This window comes from Pinus tabuliformis, chromosome 3_2 (assembly GCF_031772625.1).
Source record: "Pinus tabuliformis cultivar Carrire ecotype Pingquan chromosome 3_2, CPIR1, whole genome shotgun sequence".
NCBI classification, from domain to species: Eukaryota; Viridiplantae; Streptophyta; class Pinopsida; order Pinales; family Pinaceae; genus Pinus; species Pinus tabuliformis.
This window is the reverse complement of record NC_142302.1, coordinates 94970270-94987107: the sequence shown is the minus strand read 5'-3', so window position 1 is coordinate 94987107 and position 16838 is coordinate 94970270. Positions and strand designations below refer to the sequence as shown.

The 16838-nt window shown below is 36.0% G+C and overlaps 1 pseudogene; it reads right to left on the bottom strand.

Annotated features, from left to right (window-relative positions):
- Positions 1 to 1257: 1257 nt before the first annotated feature.
- Positions 1258 to 11794, bottom strand: LOC149179997 (BTB/POZ domain-containing protein At5g48800 pseudogene; annotated as a pseudogene).
- Positions 11795 to 16838: the final 5044 nt, after the last annotated feature.

The following is a 16838-nucleotide window of genomic DNA, read 5'->3' as shown; positions in this document are numbered from 1 at the left end:
ATAACTATAACAATATATAAATAAATAATCACAAAAAACCAAAATCAACTTTGGACCAATGGATAGTCCTATCCTGTGCTACAGTGCAGTCAATTAATGTGATCATTATGGGGTGCCTCTCGACTCCAAAATGTTTACAATAGTTCCTGAAAGAACTATCCATATCTCTCTTTTCTCTGATCAATCATCAAGAGGTGTTTTAGGGTGAAGGACCCATAACATTTGTTATCTTATATAGAGGAAATGCAATGCTAAGAAGCATATAGCTTCCTGGGCTTCAAGATCCAACACTATAATGCATGTGGCCAAATCCCTTGAATTGATGTTGGATGACTATGGAGGTTCATTCTCAATGCCATATATGTTCATCCACAATCCAAATGTTACAATAGTAAAAGGGAATGGAATTCCATAAGAAAAATTGGTAATATAAATTCCACTGTTCTGAATAAAAGAAAACTTCATCAAGAAGACTATTGCATAGCCTTTCTATAACTCCCTTGTCATTTGGACACTGATAATATCTCCCTTTTCCATCGGTAATGCTATCCAGGAGATGATTTGTAACCATTGCACCCCTTTAAATGGGCAGATATTGTTTCTTCTTTATTTACTTCATGATTTCTTTTGTCTCATGGTTGCTCCACATTCTCATCATTATTTCAAATGAAAAATGCATAATTCTCATTTTCACTGCCCCACACAACATCTCAAAATGGTTTGAGAAGGCCATATTCAAATCAAATCATGTCATCTTCATGACCCAAGCGTGGACCCCATAGCCTCACAATCATTAATTCAATCGCATTTGGAAATTCGACTTTAAGAAGTTCGACAACCTCATGACCTGTTGAATAAAATGTGACCTTTGTAAGAAAAGACAATTTGTTAGGTAGTTTGCAACTTATGAAGGTCACATAGGCGTGTTACAACGAAGTCGCATATTCTCGCTATTTCCCTGAGGCATAAAAGTGTAATTGTGTGACCCTGGTGGAAATGCGACTTACCAGAGGTTGCATAGTAGCATTGTCGATAGGTCGCTCACTCTTGCTGCCTCTTTGAGGCTATAGAGTGTGATCATGCAACTTTGGTGGAAGTACGACATACTAGAGGTTGCATAGTCACGTTTCAGATAGGTCACTCACTCTGGTTGCTTCTTTGAGGCTATAGAGTGTGATTATGTGACCTTGGGAGAGTTCGCAATTTGACACACGTGACTTGATGGGAATTTATGACCTCGAGCTTGTAACAAAGAAATTATGACTTGTGGGGATTTCCTTTCCATTCCATGTCTTTTAATCCATGATGAGCCTTCAAGTAGATATCAATGTTGGCATTATGATACAGGTGTTGTCCTTGATGGAAACTCACTTAGATGAAAGCTCACAGTGCAATAGGTCAAAGAATTACAGATCAGACTACAAAGAATGAAGAAAGAGAGGTATACATAGGCTCACGTTGTCCAAGCTATGTATACATGCAGGTTTACTGAACAAAAGGAGCATATACATACACATGCACTTTCACAGAATGAAAAGCACGTATATCTTGGAAAAACAAAGTTTTTGGTCCAAGATATTTCTTGGTCCAAGGTATTTGACCCAAGGTAATTCGTCTGAGGTATTTGGTCCAAGGTATTGGTCCTAAGTAGTTTTGGTCCACTGTATTGAGAAAGGCCTAAAACTATATAAGGAGGAGAAGATCATTAGGCTAGATGTGCAAGTATTTGAATATCTTATGAGGTGTTGGATCATATATGCAGGTTAATGAGCTTTTGATGGTTTGCTTGATATGATCTAAGGAGGCACCTATATGGCTGATGAAGGTCGATGGACCGAGATCATAAAGGCTTAAAAGTGTTATCATTATGTGGTTTGATCTTAAACATTCTAGATCTGAATACTGACTCATGTTTTATTTTGTAAATATGATGATATGGGTATGAATGAAGTCTGGAATAGTTGTCATGTTTTAAGTTAGCATTTACAGATCTGTACGTAGGTTCGCTTTAGTAAAAGAGTGTATACATGTTGGTTCAGCATATCAAAGTAGCATATACATCATAAATTAGAATTTGCAGACCTCTAAGCTGGTTCCCTTTGGTAAAAGTGTGTATACATGCTGGTTCGACACATGGAAGTAGTGTATACCTTATGAAGCATGATGTTTAAAGTTTCAGTAGTTTCTATTTGCTATTGTAGAGTTCTGAGTTTTGCTTTGTGTTATGGTGACTGTATTCTAGTAAATAAAATTGATTGATTGTGATTTGCTTCAATGATGATGGGTTGTCAGTGATTGACTAATTCAGTTGTGGTTGATTCAAAAAGTGATGATTGAGTTTCAGTGATTGGTTGATGCAGATGTATTGGATGGTTGTATTGCAGTTATGATTTTCTGAGTTTCAATGTTGTTGATGGGTCCAGTATGAAAATTAGAAGAACCATGGCCTTCAGATTATGGTGTTGTATTCCAGGAGTATCCAGTCTGAAAATTCATGAAACGTGGTCCCTGGTGGAAGAGTGGAGTTTTTTGTAGGCTGGCACCTACGTACTAGTAAACATATTGGCTAGTACAAGAGCTAGGGGCTTGTAGCTCCCCTCTAGTAGTAGCTGGAGGACGAGAGAATGTTGTAGCCTTTGGTAGGTGGGTGGCTGCATACTGGTATGAGTCTACACCAGTACAATATTGCAAATAGATTTTCTTATTATTAAAAGAAGACAGAGACAACAATAGCAGGTGGTTTTTACCCACATTGGGTTTCCACCTTATATCTTGGTGTTCATGTGTGTTGCTTATGTTTGATGATTTATTGTGGTTTTACTACACTGTCTAATAAATCTCTGATATACTAGTTTAAGCTCAATACATGATAAATTGTCTAAATCAAAAGTTCTCTGCATATACGTTGGTTTCTTTAAGTACATTCGTGTGTACATCCTAGTTCACTTCGCTGAAGTAGCGTATATAAATATGTTTGGGAAATAAAATTATAGATATGATAATACTGATTCACCACCCTCTCAGTATTATTTCCAACAATTGGTATCAGAGCAGGTCCTTCAGAAGAAGCTTCATCGCTAGAAGGGAGATCCATCAACATGACTAATCATGAAAGCATGGGATCCATCAGACCGCCAATCTTCAATGGGAGCAACTTTATCTATTAGAAAATAAGAACCACAGCCTATCTACAATCACTTGGAATGGATGTCTTGGAAACTGTGGAAGGAGGATATACATTTCCAACAACAATTCCTATATATACGGCAAGTAAAAAGCAATATGAAACCAATGCCAAAGATGTCAATACTTTATTGGGAGGTCTATCACAATCACAGTTTGTCAAAGTCATACAGCTCAAAAGAGCCAAAGAAATATGGGACAAAATCATTCTAAGCTATGAAGGAGACTCTCAGGTACAACGTGCTAAGCTTCAAACTCTCAGAATTCAGTATGAAACTCTTAAGATGCATAGTGATGAAAGCATGGCTAGTTACCTCCTACATATAGATGAGGTTGTCAATTGTATGAAGAATCTGGGTGAAGAAATTAATGAAATTACCTTATTTGAGAAAGTATAGAGATCCCTGTCTGCTAAATTTGAATCCAAACTGTCTGCCATAGAAGAAAAAAAAAATCTGTAGAATATCACTATGACATAGCTTCATGGAATCTTAACTGCCTTTGAGATGAGAAAAGGAGGACCACCATATATGAAATAAGCTGCATTCAAAGCTTCAGCAAAAGGAAAGGAACAACACAATGAACCAGGACATATTTCAGAAGAAGAAGATGAGGTAAACTTTGTCACAAATCTTCAACGGGGTTCTGTAAGGTTTAGAGCTAAGTTACCCTTCAAATGCTCAAATGATTTTCTTGTGGTAGAGTCGGTCATTATGCTACCAGATGTCCTCATAAAGATAAATTTGAAAAAGGAAAGGAATATGCAAAAGGGAATAGAAAACAAGTTGTGAATAAAAGGAGTTACTATACTCATGAAGATAGTGATGGTTTATCTAATAGTGATGAAGATGAAACTTGAAAAGATTACAGACTTCTCATGGCCTATGACGATGATAATTTTTGGGATGCTTTAGAAGAGGAAGACCTTCATGAAGAAATATCTAAACTCAAAATATATTTAGAATAAAATAATATGATTATAGATACCTTAACATACCAACCTGCTGAAAAAGAAAAACACAATGAAAAACTAGAATGTGAAATTGTGGGTCTAAGAAAGGATCTTGAGAAAATGAAATCTCTCAATCTTAGGTTTGCTAAAGGATCAAAAACCTTAAATGAAATTATCAAAGTTCTGCATTCTCCTCTGATAAAGACAAGTCTTGGATATACTAAAGAAGCATCTCAATCACAGAAGTCGTCAACCTCCACCAAAAGCTATCTTGATGCGGCAAAGACTAGTGAACAATATGACAATCATCAACAAAGGCATAAAACCAATCACCAAGTAAATCAGACTCAATTTACTCCAAGGATGAATAGAAGCCACAACCAACCTCAAGTAAATCATAATCAATTTGCTCCAAAGATGAATATCAATATAAACTACAATCATCGGGTCAATAGATTTGATAGTCACAAGAACTTCTTTAATGGGCAATGCTTTTCATGTCATAATTTTGGACACAAAGCTCCTCAATGTATTGCCTACAAAACCATCATGACTAGAGAAGCACGAAATCAAAGGAATGTAACAAGGATCAAGAAAATTTCCTATAATAACTTTTCTCTTCTTGAAAATGAAATAGAATGCACAATCTATAACAACTTTGGTCATGAAGAATTTGAATGCAGGAGAAAATTATGGCAAACATCTCATGAGGAGAAAAATCCATTAAATCCAAAGATATGGAGAATGAAAGAATCTCAAACAGAAAGATATGGTATAGCTTTCTATGCAAAAGGACAAGAAAATCAGTGGTACATCAACAATGGATGCTCAAAACACATGACAGGTGAAAAAGAAAAAATTCACTCATATAATGCCTTAGAAAAGGAAAAGAATGTCTCATTTGGAAATGACACTACTGCTATCATGAAAGATAAAGGATTTGTTTTCTTGAAAGAAAAGGTTAAAGCTAGAAATGTTATGTATGTAGACAGTTTAAAGCATAACCTGTTGAGTGTCAGTCAAATGTGTGATCAAGGAAATGAAGTGGTGTTCCGATCAAATAGATGTGTTGTTCGTAAGCTTGATATAGGAGAGACCGTGGTCAAAGGTATTAGAACTCCAAACAACTTATACATACTCAAGGGAGGACAACAATAGTGCTATCTAAACAAAATTGATGAAAACTGGTTGTGGCATAGAAGATTGGGACATCTAAGTTTTTCTCAAATAAGAAAAGCATGCAGATCAAGGTTGTTTGTGATCTTCTAGATATCAGCATCCTAGAAAATACAATATGCAAACCATATCAAATCAGCAAGCAAACCAGAGTTCACTTCATGGAAAAGGAAGGATAAGCTAGTAAGCCTCTTGAACTTGTCCATGCTGATCTATGTGAACCATCAAGGAAAAAGTCACCTCATGGGGAAGAATACTTTATTTTTTTCATTGATGATTTTTCTAGAATGTGTTGGATAGGTCTTATAAAGCATAAAGATGAAGCATTTGAAAAGTTCCAAGCCTTCAAAGCTTTGGTTGAAAATGAATTATATCGAAAAATCAAATGCCTCAGATCTGATCGAGGAAGTGAATTTACCTCGAATGAATTCGTTGAATTTTGTGAACAACACAGAATAAAAAGGAAATTCTCCACCGCAAGGACTCCTCAGCAAAATGGATTAGTAGAAAGAATGAACCGAATTGTTCAACAAATGGCTCGAGCTATGCTAGATGAATCTGGAACTCCTACAACCTTCTGGGGTGAAGCTGCATTCGTTGCTGTAACTATTCTCAACCAAGCAAATGTTCGGGTAAATAACACTCAAACTCCACATGAACTTTGGTATGGTAAGACTCCTACTCTAAAATACTCTAAAGTTTTTGGAAGCAAATGTGATATCAAAAGGACTAATGAACAACTTGGTAAGTTTGAACTTAGAGTAGATGAAGGTATTCTTCTTGGTTATTCTTCCAGAAGTAAAGGATATAAATGTTATAATAAAAGACTTGGAAAAATTGTTGAAAGCATTGATGTTGTAGTTGATGAAGGTTGCAAAAATCCAAAATAGATAAAATCAATAGAAGATTATGACAATGAAGAAAATGCGGATTACTTTCCCTCATCAAATCAAAGTAATATTGAAGAAGAAACCAATGAAGCATTAGAAAAAGAGATAATGGTAGAAGAAAAGACTCTGTCTAGGTATGTTCAGAAAAATCATCCAGAAACTCAAATTTTAGGGGAAAAAGAGGCTAGTGTATAGACAAGAAGAACTATTACAGGGACCTCAAGCTATCTAGCATTACTATCCTCCACCGAACCTCAAAATGTAAAAGAAGCATGCAAAGATGAATGTTGGGTCAAGGCCATGGATGGAGAACTTGAGCAAATTGAAAAAGATGATACTTGGGAATTAGTTCCTAGACCTCATGATAAAAATATTATAGGAACTAAATGGATATTCAAAAACAAGCTAAATGAAATGGAGAAGTCATTATAAACAAGGCCAAACTTGTTTGTAAAGGGTATGCTCAACAAGAAGGTATAGATTTAAGAAACTTTTGCACCTGTTGCCAGAATTGAAGCCATAAGGATGTTTATTGCTCTTTCTAGCTTTCAGAAATTCAAAGTATACCAAATGAATGTAAAATCAGCCTTCCTGAGTGGAGATTTAGAAGAAGAAGTTTATATTGAACAACTAGAAGGATTCATTCTTGGAAATGATGCAAAAATTGTATGCGGACTCAAAAAGGTCCTCTATGATCTAAAACAGGCTCCAAGGGCCTCGTATTACTGCATTAACAAATATCTACACCAACAAGGTTTTACAAAAGGCTCAGTAGATAACAATCTATATACAAAGATTGAAACTGATAAATTTCTAATTATTATTGTTTATGTTGATGATATCATTTTTGGTAGCAATGAAGAATCCATGAGTCAGAATTTTTCTTCAATAATGTAGCAAGAATTTGAGATGTCCTTTCTTGGTGAACTTACCTATTTTCTTGGTCTACAAGTTCAAAAAAATAAAGATGGAATTTTTCTTTCACAAACCAAATATCTCCAACAGATATTGAAAAGATACTGAATGGAAGATTCTAAACTTGTATGTACCCCAATGGTAATAAGATGCAGTCTCAGCTCAAATGATGAATCAGCAGTAGTACATCAGCCAACTTACAGATCCATGATTGGTAGTCTGCTTTATCTAACAGGTACCCGACCTGACATCATGCATGTAGTAGGAATAGTTGGAAAATTCCAAGCAAATCCAAAGCAATCACACCTTTAGGCAATCAAAGAATTTTCAAATATCTTCAAGGAACTCAGGACTTTGGTTTATGGTATCCCAGAGATGCAGATCTTACTCTTCATGCATATATAGATGCAGATTGGACAGAAAGTGTTGATGACAGAAAAAGCACTAGTGGTGGTGCATTATATATTGGTTCCAGGTTAGTGTCTTGGTTCAGCAAGAAACAAAGTTCAATTGCCTTACTTACAGCTGAAGCAGAATATGTGGCTACTGCCTCTTGTTGCGCACAACTACTTTAGATGATGAAAACCTTGCAAGACATTTAGATCACATATACTCCACCCATGTCCATTCTATGTGATAATACAAGTGCCATCAGTATTTCAAAGAATCCAGTCATGCACTCCAAGACCAAGCACATACCCATCAAATACTATTTTCTACGTGAACAAGTGCTTGAACAAAAAGTCGAATTGGAGCATGTTCCCTCCAAAGAATAGGTTGCTAATATATTTACTAAACCACTACCCAGAGAAACATTTCAATATCTCAGACAAAAGCTGGGAGTAGTCCCAGCATCATCCTGCTGTTAAATCTATTTTTTTCAGAGAAATGTTATTATACGTGTGTTTCATGAAGTTGAGTCATGTACACACGTGGGTTTTTGTGCGAGAAGGAGCGTATATGTTTTTCAGACAATAAAAATAGTGGGGCGGGCTCTGATATGGGTGCTTTGTCTGGTGTTGATGATCACACTCTATTGATATGCTCTGTTCATTAATTTTTATCTAACTGACAAAGATGCTTTGATCATTTACTTGTTAACAATGGATATGTAGCACAGGTTCAGGGGGAGCATTAACCTTCACTCGCATTCTGCATTGTTGGAATTATGGTTGCTAAGTCTAGCTATGGCTTCAGATATTTATACCTTTGATTGCTTAAGCCATGTAAAAGTCTAGGATGTGATATGTCTTCTCATACATTTGAATGAGTCCTATTGGACAAATTATATAATTTGTATCCCTACTATGCATAATATGGATGATGTAATATTGTTTCTATCATGTATAAACAATTGGTATATCCCCACCTAGTTGGGTGGATGAGTCATGTTTGGTATATCCCCACATGGTTGGGACAATGGATGTATGTATGAGTCATTGGTGATAGGAAAGTCATACTCACATAGTTGAGTTATAGAGACATTTTATTCTTTTGAAAAATATTTTTGCAGACTCTTCTTGTGCTCATGGGGAGCATGGACGGTTTCAGTGCATCCTAGCATGTACAAAAGGGGAGCTCAATCAGAGAATTTAGCATGTACTCAGGGGGAGCATGAACAGCATAATGTATATCAAAAGGAGCGAATATATTGGTCTACACTTTGCCCTTGATGTCAAATTGGGAGAGTATCTTGGTGTTGTTGTTTCCATCAAGTCCAAAGGGGGAGATTGTTGGCATTATGATACAGGTGTTGTCCTTGATGGAAACTCACTCAAATGAAAGCTCACAGTGCAATAGGTCAAAGAATTACAGATCATACTACAAAGAATGAAGAAAGATAGGTATACGTAGGTTCACCTTGTCCAAGCTGCATATACACACAAGTTTAATGAACAAAAGGAGAGTATATGTACACATGCACTTTCACAGAAGGAAAAGTGCGATATCTTGGAAAAACAAAGTTTTTGGTCTAAGGTATGTCTTGGTCCAAGGTATTTGACCCAAGGTAATTGGTTTAAGGTATTTGGTCCAAGGTATTGGTCCTAAGTAGTTTTGGTCCATGGTATTGAGAAAGGCCTAAAACTATATAAGGAGGAGAAGATCGTTAGGCTAGATGTGCAAGTATTTGAATATCTTATGAGGTGTTGGATCATATATGCAGGTTAATGAGCTTCTGATGGTTTTCTTGATTTGATCTAGGGAGGCACCTATATGGCTGATGAAGGTTGATGGATGGGGATAATAAAGGCTTAAAAGTGTTATCATTGTGTGGTTTGATCTTGAACAGTCTAGATCTAAATACTAACGCATTTTCTATTTTGTAAATATGATGAACTCGGTATGACTGAAGTCTGGAATAGTTGTCATGTCTTAAGTTAGCATTTATAGATCTATACGTAGGTTCGCTTTAGTAAAAGAGCGTATTCATGATGGTTCAAAAAATCAAAGTAGTGTATACATCATAAATTAGAATTTGCAGATCTCTACGCCGGTTCCCTTTGGTAAAAGTGCGTATACATGCTGGTTTGACGCATGGAAGTAGCATATACCTTAGGAAGCATGATGTTTAAAGTTTCAATAGTTTCTGTTTGCTATTGCAAGGTTCTAGGTTCTGCTTTGTGTTCTGGTGACTGTATTCTGGTAAATCAGATTGATTGATTGTGATTTGCTTCAGCAATGATGGGTTTTCAGTGATTGATTGATTCAATTGTCGTTGACTCAAAAGTGATGATTGAGTTTCAGTGATTGGTTGATGGAGATGTATTAGATGGTTGTATTGTAGTTATGATTTTCTTAGTTTCAATGTTATTGATGGGTTGAGTATGAAAATTATATGAAACATGGCCTTCATATTATGGTGTTGTTTTCCTGGAGTATCCAGTCTAGAAATTCATGAAACGTGGTCCCTAGTGGAAGAGTGGAGTTTTTTGTAGGCTGGAACCTACGTACTAGTAAACATATTGGCTAGTACAAGAGATAGGTTGTTGTATCTCCATTCCAGTAATAGCTGGAGAATGACAGAAGGTTGTAGCCTTCTACAGGTGGGTGCCTGCGTATTGGTATGAGTCTGCACCAGTACAATATTGTAAATATATTTTCTTATTATTAAAACAAGACAGAGATGACAACAACAGGTGGTTTTTACCCACATTGGGTTTGCACCTTATATCTTGGTGTTCATGTCTGTTGCTTATGTATGATGCTTTATTCTGATTTTACTGCATTTTCTAATAAATCTATGATATACTGGTTAAGCTCAATACATGATAAATTGTCTAAATCAAAAGTTCTCTTCATATACGCGCTGGTTTCTTTCAGTACAGTCGCGTGTACATGCTAGTTCACTTCGCTGAAGTAGCGTATATAAATTTGTTTGGGAAATGAAATTATTGATCTGATAATATTGATTCAACCCCCTCTCATTATTATTTCCAACAATCAATGGCTCTATATAAAACATTGTCCACAAGGCCTGCATACTCTCACATCAATTGAGCAATGGTTATGAATTTCAAAAGCTTGAGATTTGCAGCTAGTGCTACTTTTTCCAGGTAGTTATCCAACAACTTGGAAGCTTTGATGATGGTAGCCTGAGAAGGAGAATTGACTAGGCCACTAGACTTGTATCCACCCAAGTTTGAATCCACTGCATCCTGGTTCTCATCCTGTTGTAAACAAATTTCCTAATATTCTATGCACTTCATCCACATCAAACCGAGTATCCCCATTGTGCAAGAAGGAATGGATTAGAAGATCTTCGAGGCAGGCATATTCGAGCTGATGCCCAAGTCTTTTCCCTAGATGCATCTTGCAAGCAATGGTGGTATTGAGCATCATAGCCATATGAAGCAGACTGAAGGGAAAGGCGATAAGAATGGAATTTTTCTCTATAGGCAAGAACCTCACAATAGTCTCCACAATGATTCTTTGTTTGTGATGGCCCGAGGCAGCACCAAGACTAGGCAGTTTTGTCCGAGAAAAGGCATTAAATTTCTTGACAAGCTCTTTCAGGGCCTATTCAACATAATTCATGAGTGATGTCCTGATGCTCTGATTATTTACATGTATGTATTTCATGGCCAATATTACTTTTTGATACATTTTGATGCCAAGAACTGACAAATATTCAATCCACCAATCTTCGCCTGAACCATTCTATCGACAACTCTTGCTCTGCAGCTTGCCAGAGCTGCTGGAATCTAGATGTGATAGGCTCGATGCCATCTTCTCCCTACAAGACTTTAAAGTAATTACATCAACGAATTTTATTACAATTTTTAGTTCCTCGGCAAGGGGAGAAAATTCCCACAACAGTGTATGACTTCGGTAGATTTTTCAAGGCTTTGGGCCACAACTTCATTAATATAGGCTTCCGTGTGAGCCATTAGGTTTTCTTCTGTGTAGTCCTCAGTCATTTCAAGATATTGGACAACACAGTGAAGATGGGCCACATTTGACGAGGTGATTGGAAAGTTGATTCCATCACTGAAACTTTGCTGCTAATTCAAAAGTGTGTCTTTTGCTTTAACGTGGGAAAATCTAGCTTTAAAGTATCACAGTCTCTTGCATCTGCTGCTAGCTTTGAGGTCCACCTACTGTGTGATACCAATGGAAACTTGTGCACTGGAAGGAAACCACCATCAAAATGTATAAGAATGTCACTTGGAACATCTGAAAAAAATCATATGTCCACTTTTTGATGTTGTTCCTTTGGTGTGATTGACCAATTCCTAGAGCTTGTATGGGAATATCTTTCCAACCCACAATTTATTTTAGAGAACTTTCAAGTTCGCATTTAACATTACTTTTTGGGTAAACGATTTCCTCGTTGGATATGTGCCTGAGCCACCTCTCCTTGATCCCTGTAAAGAAGGTGAAACAATCCAATCACTTTACCCAAACAACATACACATGTATATATTTACACGTGGAAGCATGGAACTTGATGAACACAATGGAAATAACTCATTAACAGAACATGCATCCCAAGTATCCCAATTTAAGGTGTCATACATTGTATGGTTGAGTGAATTATGCTTTCATTTGGAAATTAGCTCGACATTCAAGCACCTTAACAGGCTTACTAATTACAAGTGATCATGGTATTATATGAGGCCCAAGGTAATCTCCTATTCATAGGATAAACACCTAGGAATATCTTGTTAATACACATATGAGGTTGAGGATTGATTCGGAACAGGGCTGGACCTTCAATCACATATTCTATAGTTATTAGGATGCAAGGGAAAGATATAATTCCCATAGACCCTAATGCACATGTTGAGGGGAGGGGTCTGCCAAAGGCCTAGGGGAAATGCACTGTTATGACTCCCACGATGATACCATGTGATGCCGAGGAGAGTACACCCCTAGAGGCATGTGAATTTTGTGACAACAAGGCAGGGGAACATTCTTCTAACAATCTAGGATTTTTCCCAAACCCTAATATTGTTGGTCTCATGGGAAGCCACCTTGAATGCATGTTTGTTCAAATATAGGACCTCCACTAATCACGACATGTATCATGCAAAAATGAGCTTTAAAACCATGAGTAACTGTTAACACATTAATGCAACCATTAACCTTCGAAACCTTAATAACTCGGGATGAGTGGTGCAGTACCCAAAATTTTGAATATGCCCAAACATTTTGGTGGTGTTGTAGCAACTACAACAAAATGGTAGAGGCAGAATTTATAGGTTGGGAGAGCGAGTTAAGCCTCCTCCAAAGATAGCATTAGGCCCACATCTTAAGGAGGTAGCTCATAGGGAGGAGACCAAGAGGTAAAATCAGGAGGATTTGACCTCATCTATGCGAAACCATCTCCATCTCACTGCTCTAGAAGCTTCTAGATCATGAACATTCTCATCCTCGTTAGGAAAAATTCCTTTTTGAGACCATCACAAGTATGAGAGAGAATAGAGTGATTTCATCACTATCTTAACAAGGTGCAATAGGTGATCATTGTGGTTTTGAGCTTCATAAGGGCGATGACTCTCATGTTAGGGTTTGATGAGCCATTTCTTTAGGGAAAGCTCCAGACATTTTCCAAGAAATGTTAAAGGTAGGATATGAGTTGTATACATGGATGAGTATACTATATAATGATCACATTTTGGGCACTTCAGGGTATGTCATAGGAAAGTGCAGGAGGCCTGACAAAATACTGTGTAACACTACTCTAGAAAATTATTTTTTCTATTCCACCTATCTAAAATAAATCTTATCAATGTAGGTGTTCTTGTTGGTGTTCTTATTTTTTCGATGTGTTCTTATTTTCTTCCAGGGAAGAGCTCTTTGAAAACAATGATAGTGAAGAAAAATGACAGTGTAGGAAGTGTATGACACATGTTACGTTTAGATAGAATCCATGGAAAACATACATGTAGCGGTATTAGCATGGTGGCATGATCGTGTCAAAAAAAACTTTACTAGAAAATGTTTCCACAAGGACAATTAGTTTAGTGCCAGGGCAGCTTAGCAACTTAGCATTTTGTGCTAGAGAAGCTAAGCAACTTAGCGTAGGTAATAAGCGATTTCTCAATCATTATAACATTTAATGTTTTCAACTAATTCTAGCATTAGTTTACTCTTTCCAAATGTGAAGCTAGAAGATGATTATAATATATGCTTTTAGCCTCCTCGCCTCAGGAAGAGGCCAAATAAGATGATCAAAGAAATTTGTGTCAAAAAAGTTTGGTTATTCGTGATAGTAACTAGTTATTCGTCATAGTAATCATCTTAAATAAATGTTAAAGGACACCATTTCGATTGCTATAGTCCTTACCTTGCCTGCGGCAGGGACTAATAAACAAACTAAATACTACCAATTTAAATTCTCTTATTTTTTATGTGATGGAACAAAACATATTTAATTGTAAAATGATAGTTATTTTTAAATTATATAAAATGGTTGACCATGTAAGATGTTTCTCTCAACTCTCTTTATAAATTTTTTCATTTTCTTTTTTCAAATTCTTAACACTTTGCAGATAGAATATTCGAAATCTCTGAACACTTTCATTTTATAATAAATTGTGACTTATTTTGTTAGAATGTCAAATTCTTGTTCAAATTATATTTTTCAATTATGATGCTAACCGATCCTTTTTGTTGTTTTGAAAGTGATGAAAATACATCTCTTATGACAAACATATTCCTTCAACTTTCAATCATAGTGAATGCTTGTCCAGGTGGACTAATTGAACACTTTAATTATAGGTGCAAATATGGCTAGGTGGACTAATTGAATTTTTTAAATTTTCGGTGAAAATATGAGTAGATTAAATATGTGACTTTCAATTGTTATTTTATTTCTTTAGTGCATCAATACTTGGATGTCTAAGTATTTTTATCAAGAATATTTTTTTTATTTTTTCTATCACTATTTAATTTAATATTTTGCATAAATGTTTCTATAGAGTGGAAGTTATTTACGTTGGAATGAAAGGCTTTTATTGCTAATATTATAGAAATAAATTGACGTATACAATATTGCTGGGGACATTCGTATAAAAATATTTTTGAATATTTGTATGTCATCCAAATTTTTGTTTCAATCAATGCTTTTTCAACACTGCTTGCCCCACACCACAACGGATGCATACCTTTTCCCGTACACGTTATATCTAGACAGATAACTCTTTTGTGCAGAGAGGTTCGCATTTCATCCACATTTTGGAAAGTGGAAGTTCTCTACGTTGGCAATAAAAGATTTTATTGCTAATATTTTACTAAACAATTGACATATACGATATTATTTGTGATATTCATATTTCCGAATATATTTTTTTTTATTTTTGCGGAGAGGTCCATATGTCATCCACATTTGTGTCTCAACCCATGCTTTCTTTGCACTTCTTGCTCTACATAACAAGGTCTACACTACTTATTTTGTACACCCTCTATCTCGAGACATAACTCTTGTGTGAAGAGGTTCACAATTCGTGGACATTTATATCTCAGTGCATGTTTTTTCCACACTACTTCGTTTGCACAACAATGTTTCCATAGCTTCTCTCGTACACAGTATTTTAAGTGTAAATTGTGTTTATTTTCATATTTTTGAATATCTTTTCATATTTGTGCGAAGACATCTGACTTGGAAATAATGTTTACATTAGTAAACAACTAATATTAGTTTGTTGGTGCCTGAGTTTTGTTGAGATATTTTCTCAACAAGAAATTCCATGTTTGGAATTTGTTGGATCTCATGAGCACTATTTATGTGGCATGTAATTTTCTTTTGTAGGAATATACGAATAGTTTTGTGTGCACTATGTTTTCTCCTCAAAATTCTTTCTTGGTATTAGAGCCTGTATGGGCTTGAATTTCTCAAGGGAGAGACCAAAAATATGGAAGAGATGTGAAATTTGGTTCTCTATGCCTTAATGTAGGTAAATGAGCATGGAGGTGTGCCTAAGTGCTCTGTGTGGATCTGTACATTTGTTCTATTCTTTTTTATTTTATGTGATGTCGTAATGATATCTATGGGAGAGAATGTGTCAAATGTGGTAAAGTCAATAAATTTTATGCACAGAGCAATGGTAAAATAGTGCTAAATCCCCATTATGCCTCTTCAGAAGGTAAGTGTTGCCCGACCACAAAATATTCATAGATATAATTTGTGCACCTATTGTTTCTCCTCCAGTTGGGGTGCTGTTAGTACTCATGGTTTGTGTTTTCTGTAAAATTATATCTCGTTACAGGCTTGCTTCTAACTCGATATCATATCATGTCATGGGTTCTTTATTTGTGTTCTTCAAGAATAGTGGCCACCTGCTTCAATGTTATGAATAAATGGTCACAAATTTGAGCGATTGGGAGCAGTTCAAATGTTTGTGACATATTCTCAAGACTTCTAGTACTATGCAAAAATGATGCTTGGTTAAAGGGTAACCACTGATGAGTCTCTGGGAACCACTCACCGACTCTATCATCCTCGGCAACCATGACATCGAGATCCCTAACATGCCCACCCTTAGAGTCCGTGACATGTAGGAACAACTCACAGGCTACAAGTGACCCTTTTTTCTTATGTCAAGTTTAAACCTTGTTAGATTGGTATACAAAACAAATGGAGATCCACATAAAGCCGTGTGTCTCAGATGTTTTCTCTTTTTATATATTACATAGTTGTTGGTCCCTGAAAGAAATATGTCAGAGAAAAAATGTATATTTATGTTGTGCATGCATTTTGGATTGGGCACGTCAGTCATAATGGTTTGTCCATTTTCTTTGCATGTTTCACGGAACAAAAAAGACTCCATATTTTGACAAGGAAATAAAGGACAAGATTTGACTATCTCCTAGAAGGGACCAAGAGGCTTGTGTTTTCTCGAATGACAGGAATATTTTCATGCTTATTGATTTTTTTGAGTGATTTGTGTAATTTTTCCATTTTGTTTGTAAAAGGTGTAGAACGAATTAATGAAGAGAGGAATATAATTAAATTAGCAGTTTTCGATGTTCACTGGTGCTAAGAGAATATATCACTAATTTGACTATGTGAATTTGTTATATGATGATGAGTCTCGTTGTGCTTCAGGCTTCAAGAGAATCAATTACACGTTGTGTTATGAGATCCATGTGTGTAAAAATGTCACTTGCATAATTGACTTTTGGATACACTCGGTACCCAGACAAATTACCTATACAACTACCAAAAGTGTATTTCATTACATTTTGATAAATGAGAATTTGTCCATAGGGTGGTCCAA